Genomic DNA, 10,574 nt, shown 5'->3' on the forward strand with positions numbered 1-10,574 from the left:
TGTTGCATAATGATGACTGTTTCAACTGATTTCCTACACTGTGCTTCTTTCATGTCTCTCATGCATTCTCTCTTCTCAAATGATGACAAGTTCAAATCAATTTTATATTTCAAGTCAATTTGTTTGTATTTATTTGGTAAGTATCATCTGTAACGTATTGCTAGTCAGTCATTTTCACCAAATAAACCCATTCTGGACTGTCCTAAACATCTTGTCTGGGTTTATTTTGCGATAAGGACAAGCTCACATATCAGACATAATAAATACAGATGGTTTAGCACCACAACATGCATCTGTTCTTCCTATTTTGTGCTTCCTGCTGCTCTGCGTGCCCACTTCCGGTTTCTCCCACTATCGATTCCTCATTACTTCCCTTCTATCTCATTCCCTCCCGGTCCTTCTTTTGTATAATTTCTCTGATAGTGGATTCCGTGCCGGGTTGTAAATCTGTTCTCGTTTCCAGAGTTCAGCCAGCGACTTTGTGATCGGAGAGTTAAACAGCAGAACAGAGAGAGAGAGTGGCATGAATCAGTGATTGATTTATTGGAGCGGAGGTCCTTCAATGGTTCCGTAATGCAAAAGGGGCATTAATCACACTCTTACCTGTATGTGGGTGGGTGTACGTGTAACACTGGAGTGACGGCGGTCCCACGAGACATGATGCACTGACTAAACCATTGATACAGAACAGAGCACTTATGCAAAACTTCACTGTGAGTCTTTTCATCACAGACACTCAATGTATAAAAGAGGCTATTCATCAAGCAATAGAACAGACAGGAGAATGCTTTAACCGTCTGTGTACTAAATAAGGATTGATCTCCTTGCATTCATCACAAGGCTCCTCTGAGCCAAAAGTGTCTTCACATCTTTGTTAAAAGATAAATGATAATCTGACACATAGGCACACCCAGGGAGTCTATAATACACAGAGAGAGTCATCCGTTATCATTCACATCCATCTCAACACCAGGTGCCCGACTGCTAAAGGAAGTATGTGATTTGAAATCTACCACAGAATTTTTGAGCCAGTTAGCAAAGCCGTAAATGTCACGTGACTAATTATTCTTAAACCTCAGGATTATTATGTCATGCCAACACAGTTATTTTCATGCTTTTAAGAGCCTTCAAACTAAATCAGACACTTATATTGCATCTGATATACTATGATTCATTTAAATGTTTATGTTGCTGGCAAAATTATTTAATCAGAATGCATAGATACTTTTGAATAGCTGCAAGAAAGGGATTGTTCACACACACAAAAAAAATATCTCATCAATTACTCACCTTCATGCTATCCCTGATGTATATAACTTTCTTTCTTCAGATAAACACAAACAAAGATTTTTAGGAAAATAATCCATATCTGTGAGTCCATATAAAACTTTTGAAGCGAATCAGTAGGTGTGAGTGTAAGAAAAATAGTAATATTTTTAACTTTTATAACTATAATGACGAGAGAATTTTCATTTTCAGAGAGAGAGAGAGAGAGAGAGAGAGAGAGAGAATCTTGTGAACACCACACACCGACTAGCAGTTTAAAAGGACGACCATTGTTAAAGAAATCGTTTTAAACAAACCCATCCTCTTTTCTGTGGAACACAAAAGGATATATTAATTTATCAGGCGATCATTTTCCCTCTTAAATTTCCTTTATAATCATATTTTATATTAAAACAATTATGTTGCAGGTTGCAATATTTGAATTGAATTGATATGGGGAATATATATGAATATAAACAGAAAAATACTGTTCATTTTCAAGGAATAATAATTAAAATTTTAGTCTGTTCATCACATAAAACTTGTTGAAAAGCATTCCTTGGAAGGCAAATATCACAAGTCGTATGAAATATTTGTATCATGCTTTTTGTCTGGAGCTTGACAGACTGTTTGACTTGACATTTTGTGATCTATGGATGTGTTTAAAGAAAAACAGCAAATGGGTTTGGAATTAAGTAACGTGTGTAAGCCTCAGTGTTCATGCATGTGTCTGTGATGTCATGAGGCTTTATTGTGGCGCTGTCCGTGGTGCTGAATCAACTTAAGCTGTAGAAGCTGCTTCAACATGTCAAATCGTATTTCTTCACTCATGGGACGTACACCCAGCCTTAGATTAAACGGAGAAAACAGTGGCCAAGCCTCTGTAGCTCAAGACTTAGTTAGCACTTCATTTACACAATCTAACATGAAGATTGCAATGCATTCTCATCCTTTGGCGTCATATAGGTGACGCCATTTGACATTTCGTCGAAATCTTACGCACATGGCATCCTTTAGCGTCAATATAACACGCACTGTTATGGGTAGGTTTAGGTCTGGGGTAGGGTACGGTCATGACGCCTTGGGTTCTGCGTCTCATATTGATGCTAAAGGATGCCATGTGCGTAAGATTTCAACGAAATGTCCAAAGCGTCACATGTATGACGCCAAAGGATGAGAACGGGGTGAAGATTGGGTACACCCCTAAAAGAGTAATTAGGCCATTCTACTTAGTTTGCAGTGACAAAACATAAAATAATGTCAAAATGGGATATGTAAGACTAAAGGATTTTAGTTTTTTTTTTTTTTAAGATACTCTTTCTTTAATAAGCTGTGTTTTTCAAACTGCTGTGATTTTTGGATATTTTGTTTAAAATAATTAGTATAATTTAGCAATTACAAATATAATTAAAACAAATGCGTGTGTAATAAATTAGAGCTGCATGATTCTTGATAAATTGAGAATCACAATGTATTTGTTTTAAACAGAGATCACGATTCTGAATGGACAACTAAATTAAACAGTCTATTTAAAATATTTAATTATTTTTTTATTTTAATTTTTAAAATCTGTTTGAATGAATGATTTAATGACTCGCTCATAAGGACTTCACTTGTTACTGGATGAATTAGCGTTTTTTAACAAATCCATTGAATGAATGATCCAGATATGAACGCAGATATGAACACAGATATAAATGTTCCGGTGTGATTGTACTCGTCAAAGATTTAATAGACACAGCTGATTCATTAAAAATGTAAGTTGTTTTAAGAAATCATATAAATAGTTAAATCGCTTGTTTTCACAGGTTTTCTGTCGTTTGTAGTATACACTCACCTAAAGGATTATTAGGAACACCATACTAATACTGTGTTTGACCCCCTTTCGCCTTCAGAACTGCCTTAATTCTACGTGGCATTGATTCAACAAGGTGCTGAAAGCATTCTTTAGAAATGTTGGCCCATATTGATAGGATAGCATCTTGCAGTTGATGGAGATTTGTGGGATGCACATCCAGGGCACGAAGCTCCCGTTCCACCACATCCCAAAGATGCTCTATTGGGTTGAGATCTGGTGACTGTGGGGGCCATTTTAGTACAGTGAACTCATTGCCATGTTCAAGAAACCAATTTGAAATGATTCGAGCTTTGTGACATGGTGCATTATCCTGCTGGAAGTAGCCATCAGAGGATGGGTACATGGTGGCCATAAAGGGATGGACATGGTCAGAAACAATGCTCAGGTAGGCCGTGGCATTTAAACGACGCCCAATTGGGACTAAGGGGCCTAAAGTGTGCCAAGAAAACATCCCCCACACCATTATACCACCACCACCAGCCTGCACAGTGGTAACAAGGCATGATGGATCCATGTTCTCATTCTGTTTACGCCAAATTCTGACTCTACCATCTGGATGTCTCAACAGAAATCGAGACTCATCAGACCAGGCAACATTTTTCCAGTCTTCAACTGTCCAATTTTGGTGAGATCTTGCAAATTGTAGCCTCTTTTTCCTATTTGTAGTGGAGATGAGTGGTACCCGGTGGGGTCTTCTGCTGTTGTAGCCCATCCGCCTCAAGGTTGTGCGTGTTGTGGCTTCACAAATGCTTTGCTGCATACCTCGGCTGTAACGAGTGGTTATTTCAGTCAAAGTTGCTCTTCTATCAGCTTGAATCAGTCGGCCCATTCTCCTCTGACCTCTAGCCTCAACAAGGCATTTTCGCCCACAGGACTGCCGCATACTGGATGTTTTTCCCTTTCCACACCATTCTTTGTAAACCCTAGAAATGGTTGTGCGTGAAAATCCCAGTAACTGAGCAGATTGTGAAATACTCAGACCGGCCCGTCTGGCACCAACAACCATGCCACGCTCAAAATTGCTTAAATCACCTTTCTTTCCCATTCTGACATTCAGTTTGGAGTTCAGGAGATTGTCTTGACCAGGACCACACCCCTAAATGCATTGAAGCAACTGCCATGTGTTTGGTTGATTAGATAATTGCATTAATGAGAAATTGAACAGGTGTTCCTAATAATCCTTTAGGTGAGTGTAAATGCACCTCTATCTGCAGGTCCAACTGCTGAGTCTTATGCTATGAAGGAGAAAGAAAACTCCTGGCAACTCAAAAGTAAATTAAAAGCACATGGCAGGGGGGATGATGGTTACAGGAAGATATCCAAGTCATTGAATATCCCATGGAGGACAGTTAAATCAATAATTAAGTGTGGCACAGCTATAAATCTAGAGCAGGCCATCGTCAAAAACTAGGAGAGAAAAGAGGGAGGCCTCCAAGAGACCAATGACAACCTTAAAGGAGATGAGAGCAAAACTGAGCTTTATGAAACACTGCACATTTCCAGAAAGTTTGAGACATCCTTGAGGTCTCTTCTGAAACTCTAGCAGACACATGTAAGAGTACTAGGGGATTATTTCTCAAAAGAAAATGGGGATCGTTTTGACGACGTTGACTTCTGTACGGGAAAAAATGCAAAGGAAAAGCGTTTCCGCTTTGAATACATCTTTGTCGTTGTCACGTTTTTTTCTGTGTTTAGTTTAATTTTCATGGACTTTTAGTTTGTTTCTCATCAGTTACCTGTTTCCTTTGTTCTAGTTTCCCGCCAGTGTTTAGTCACCATGGTCACTCATGCAATCAATACACCTGTACGTCATTTAATTTGTTATCATTGTATATTTAAGTTCCTCCTTACGTTGAGTTTAATTCTCGGGTATGGTTTGTGTGAGACACGCTGTATCATTTGTTTATAACCTTTGAATCTAATTGTGTTTGTTTTATTTAATAAAGACTGTTGTTATTTGAACCTTTTGAAATCTTCATCGTCTTCATCCGACTACAACATTACAGTCGTGTAAACGCATCCTGAGAATCAATTTTCTTACAATTAACTTCATTGCTGCACTTCCTTAATAATTATATTAACGATTCTGTCATTGTGCATACTTATAATAAATCTACTAAACAAAAACTGCTTTGTTAATGCATTTTAACTGACTTTTTATTACTATTTAATCTGTTCAACTACATTACATGAAGAACCAGTTAGAATCTGCACTAATTTAACTCTCGCAAGAATGACTTCAATCGATTCAGTCATTACACTAATTCATTTTGACCATTAGAATTGATTCATGAGAATCATTTGTTTGCAAAGTCATTTTTAAAAATGGATAGATATCAACGGAAACACAAGCAAAAAAGTAGTCTGTTGCGTGATAAACTGGATCTCTGTTCCTAAGCCCAATTACAAAAAGCGTTCAAAGACAAAACTTTCGAATGGATACTGTTATGAGATGGATCAAAAGAATAAACATACTGAATCAGGCCACAAAACTCTTTTCAAATCTATAACATATGCACAGAGACGGAATATTAAGGTGAGAAAACATCACAAGACTTCTGAAGAATATGTGGTTAATATTGAATGCGGAGTAGTTTGTACTTCTAAATTTTTTATCAAAGAAAATTTCCTTCCCGTCCAAAAATCAACATTCTGCCGTCATTTCTCTCAGGAAACATGTTTATCATGCTCATTTAGATGAAATGAAATGGAGAGAGACAGTGAGAGAGAGAGGGGGGTGTAGAAAGCAGAACGCGTAATCATGTGCAGGTCTTCGGAATTTCATTTTTCAGACTCGCTCAAGTCAGGGTGATTAGCGCATGGTTAAATTTGATTAGCCTCTTTCTGAGCGCGCTAATTGAAAATGCTCTCACCGTGTATAATCAATATCACACAGTTTTGTGCGCTCAAAGACTGATTATGGACACGAGAACCTGCAGCCACACACACGCAACACCGTTCTCTCTCTAGTTGCAGAGTCTTCTCACACACAAAAAAAAATTAGCTGAGGAACATTTCTTGAGCATGTTTAGATGGTTTTTCCCTTTGCTAACTGCGCAACTTCAGCTCTCTAAATTAATGAGGCTGATATAGTGCACTTCAGTGTTTATGTGGGAATAACTTCACTTCGAGTACAGAATCTCTTCATCAGTCCCTGCAAGTGGCCTAATGCTGCCTTCAAATCCTCCCGGGACTCTCATACTTAGAAGTGCGGAAGTCGTTATTATGATGTGATGGGCGCTCAAGTGATTTTGGTCATAATAAAATTGACGGATTAGGCAATTTCGTATTCCTCCCTCACTTGTATAATGTACTTGGTGGCAAACACAGTACGTTTTTTAGCACTAACAAAATAAAACTGGAAACGAAGCGCACAAGGTGTGTAATTGATATTTATTGGTGTATTTTATCATTCTCGAGCTGCCAAAAACTGGCTGAGAAGTATTTGCTGGTAAGATTTATTGCTTTTCTGCATTAAAAGTATCCTACACAAGATGCATACTAAATTGCACAGTCAACTTAATTATGATCAATACAGATTTGCTTCCAGCGTGATTCTTCAAATCGACACGGCCTCAACTGCAAGTCAGAGCTTTAAGACAATCTTGGCAAATACGACATTGCGGTGGCGTCCGTCTGCACTCATCTCGCAAATGTAATTGTTGCGACGTGACCAGAAGGCAGCATATGCATTAGGATTATTATATTAGCATATGAGGGACGACTCGAAGCGTATGTAGAATAGCAATAAATCAATGGTACACTTTGGGACATTGGGATAACAGTGATGATAATGAGGTAAAAATGAGAAATTATATCTTGCTATTCACCCATAGGAAAGACAAATCACCCATGAGGTTGTTGTTTCACCTAGTTAGCAATGAGCTAACATGAAGAGAGAATGGTTTTGTTTTTGATTATCAGATTCTTTCATGTCTCTGGCAGATTTATGTCTATGCACTCAGAATTGTGTTCAATCAAAGACAACTTTTACTCTTTTACGAGAAACATTTCAGAAAGTTGACACTTCCAAGGCCATGAAGTGATATACTATAAAATACGACAAATCACGCACATTTTAACTTTGTTAAACTTTGAACTAAAAAAAAAAAAAAAAAAAAAAAACGTTGTACTCCTTCAGGCTACATTGTGAAGACAATGTGACCTTCCACTGACATGAGATCCATCATTTGATTTCTTCACTGACACGTTCTAAAAGGTCTTTCGAAGGTGTTCGATTGCTTTTATATTGGTCAAATCTGTAGTAAAAATGAAATGTGCCTGTTTCGACCTCGCCTGTGGAACATTGAGTGCAAATTGTCTCGGTCACCAGCTCCAGTTATGCTATAATGGCTGTATCCACAATTCAGCAGCAACACCATGAGTACATAAATTGCATAAAAAAGATTTTCCAATAACATCTGAGCAATTTGAAGTATAGCTGAACACAAATCATTGGTTTTAATGCTTAAAGGATAATTCCGGTATTTAAAACTTTGAGTCTATTTTCTAGTTTGTTTTGGATGAACTAGAGTGGTGGACTTAGACATTTTGACGATGGGTCCTGTCTCGACTTTTTTAATATTTTAGAATCGCCTCTGAGCGCTTCAGAGTGGATGTCTATGGGCATGCTCAAACATGTCCTTAAAACAACCCTTAACGTTCGTTTTCAAAACTGTGCAACTCACCGAGTGGTTAGTGGTGTTCGTTGATGTTCCAAAACAAGTAGCGTAGCGAAATACAGTTTCTGTCGAGTTTTATTTGCCATTTTTTTAAATCGCATTGATGTCTGCTGGAGGACTCAGTGCTCGTTGATATTACTGCGCTACCGGAAACGGAAAGGGGTCTGTTTACATTTGGTTGTAGTCTTTTCGCTCGGTTCTCCGTCTCTCAGAAGGCTAGCGTGAGCTGAGCAACTGCGGCAAAGTGGTTGTCGCCATCAAGTGGCCGGGAGTGTGCTAACGCTTCAGACTCAAATATCGAGCGGAAGTTTATACGTGGTTTAATCATCAACGAATACCACTAACCACTCGGTGAGTTGCACAGTTTTGAAAACGAACGTTAAGGGTTGTTTTAAGGACATGTTTGAGCATGCCCATAGACATCCACTCTGAAGCGCTCAGAGGCGATTCTAAAATATTTTTAAAAAGTCGAGACAGGACCCATCGTCAAAATTTCTAAGTCCACCACTCTAGTTCATCCAAAACAAACTAAAAAATAGACTCAAAGTGTTAAATACCGGAATTATCCTTTAAGAAGAAGAAAAAGAAGTTTGAGGTCGGTAAGATTTTTTTAAACTTTTGTAAGCTTTCGCTTTTGTAAGACTTTTCACCGCCCCTTAGGAAAATTAGCCATAGTTTTTATGATTGATTACAAAATTACCATAGTTTCCAACAAAATATCATGATTAAATGGTCTATAACTTCGCATCTAAAATGTACAAGCAAATTTAAAAGACACGTACTGTGAAATCTATGCTTGCAAAGTCTAATCCGTTCTGGACGATCCTCTTGTTTGTTAACATTCTTAAAGGAATAGTTGTCTTCAAAATGAAAATTCTGTCATTATTTACTCACGCTCAAGTTGTTCCAAACCTGTATGAATTTCATTCTTCTGCTGAACACAAAGGAAGATATTTTGTAGAAAAAAATACTATGGAAGTCAATGGATGCCGTCAACTCTTTGGGTAACGGCATTCTTCGAAATATCTTTCTTTGTGTTTAGCAGAAGAAAGAAATTCATACTGGTCAGGAACAACTTGAGGGTGAGTAAATGATGACAGAATTTTCATTATGAAATGAAGTATTCCTTTAAGCCTGAATTAGGCTTGAATTGCTTTGAAATTGAAGCCATCCTTAATATTTTACATATGAGTAGAGTTTGCGGTTATGGAGGGGCAGGACATTTCCCGAACGCACTAAGCTGTGCCAACCACAACACACTGGGTCAGCTAACCAATTACAGCACATTTCGTATGTCAGAAGGAGGGGCTTCATCGAAACTGTTTGGCACATTCGAGACAGACTGGGGAGAGAGGAGCTGTAATCATGTAAAATATGTGATCAATAATGTTTTTTTTTAACAATCAAGCATGAAAGCATATTCTAGCATACACCCCAAAAACAAAATCAAGACTTTGTGACAGTGCATAATAGGTCCTCTTTATTTGTGTGGAAACTATGATACAATTTTTTTTTCAGGATTCGTTGATGAATATCGGTTCTTTTATATAATCTTTTGTAACATTATAAATGTATTTACTGTCACTTTTGATCAATCCGTCCTTGCTGAATAAAAATATAATTTTCTTTAAAACCCTAAAAACTTTAGTGTACTTATTTTCACTATGTTCATTTTTGGGCTTCTCTTAGCAAATATTCATACATGCAATTAATTTGATGAATTTAAGCATATAGCAAGCAATCAATTAAAGTTTTTAAATCAATTAAAATCTAAACACATTCATTGTTCGCATGTCTTTCCTTACCACATGTCTTTAGAAAAGTCTGAATACACACCAATAATTTTAGATTTCCAGCCGATTTGTCGAGCTGACCCCTCTCAAGTCTCGGGAAGTGAACTTGTTAGCTCACCACGGGGTGTTTTCTGCAGTCTGCAGGGGGGGTGTATTGTACACAAGATAAAATATGTGTAGGATTGAGCATCTCTCTCTCTCTCTCTCTCTCTCTCTCTCTCTCTCTCTCTCTCTCTCTCTCTCTCTCTCTCTCTCTCTCTCTCTCTCTCTCTCTCTCTCGCTCAACAACCAGATGATGCAATTTCCTATCTAATTAAAGACTTCAATCAAGCAATTAAACCCTACAGTCAAATTATCCGCCTACCCGTCCAAACATCCCGTATCTGCCAAAATGCCACTTGCGTTTTCCTTTCCGTGCTGGTGAATTATCAAAAGCAGTCAGGCTAAAACTCACCTCCAGCCCTATCTGAGACAGACGCTAGCTGCTATGACTCACGACAAGCTTTTATCTTTAGAAAAACCATGATTTGAGCAGCCGCTTTAACCACACAACTGGGCATCATTACACAGCTGTGCGGTCAGCAAGGGAGGCGAAACGGAGAAGGATACATCCATTTCTCACAGAGATGGTCTGGCGCACACGTATATACGTATATATGTGTGCAAAGAGACTCTTTTCTGTACACACGCTTTCCCGTGGGAAGCTGTAATAGCCAGTTTAGCCAGTGGAGCTAAACCTGGTGCTGGCTTGAGGCACCGGGCCCATTACTCTTTCGCGCTCTGCTTTAATGGGACGATCCGTCACAGGGGCGACCGTTCACGTTAGCTCTTCGCTAGTGTTAAACCGAGAATGCTAGTCTATTACTCATTTCGCAACTTTTTAATGGGTGATTTAGCCACTCAAGCTAAAGCTAATACTATTTACTGTCCACACTTAAAGAAAGACTACATTTCCCAAAGCTAACACCGCTTAGT

The sequence above is a fragment of the Rhinichthys klamathensis genome, unplaced genomic scaffold, assembly GCF_029890125.1.
Source record: "Rhinichthys klamathensis goyatoka isolate OS25496 unplaced genomic scaffold, OSU_Roscu_1.1 h1tg000243l_1, whole genome shotgun sequence".
Taxonomy (NCBI): domain Eukaryota; kingdom Metazoa; phylum Chordata; class Actinopteri; order Cypriniformes; family Leuciscidae; genus Rhinichthys; species Rhinichthys klamathensis.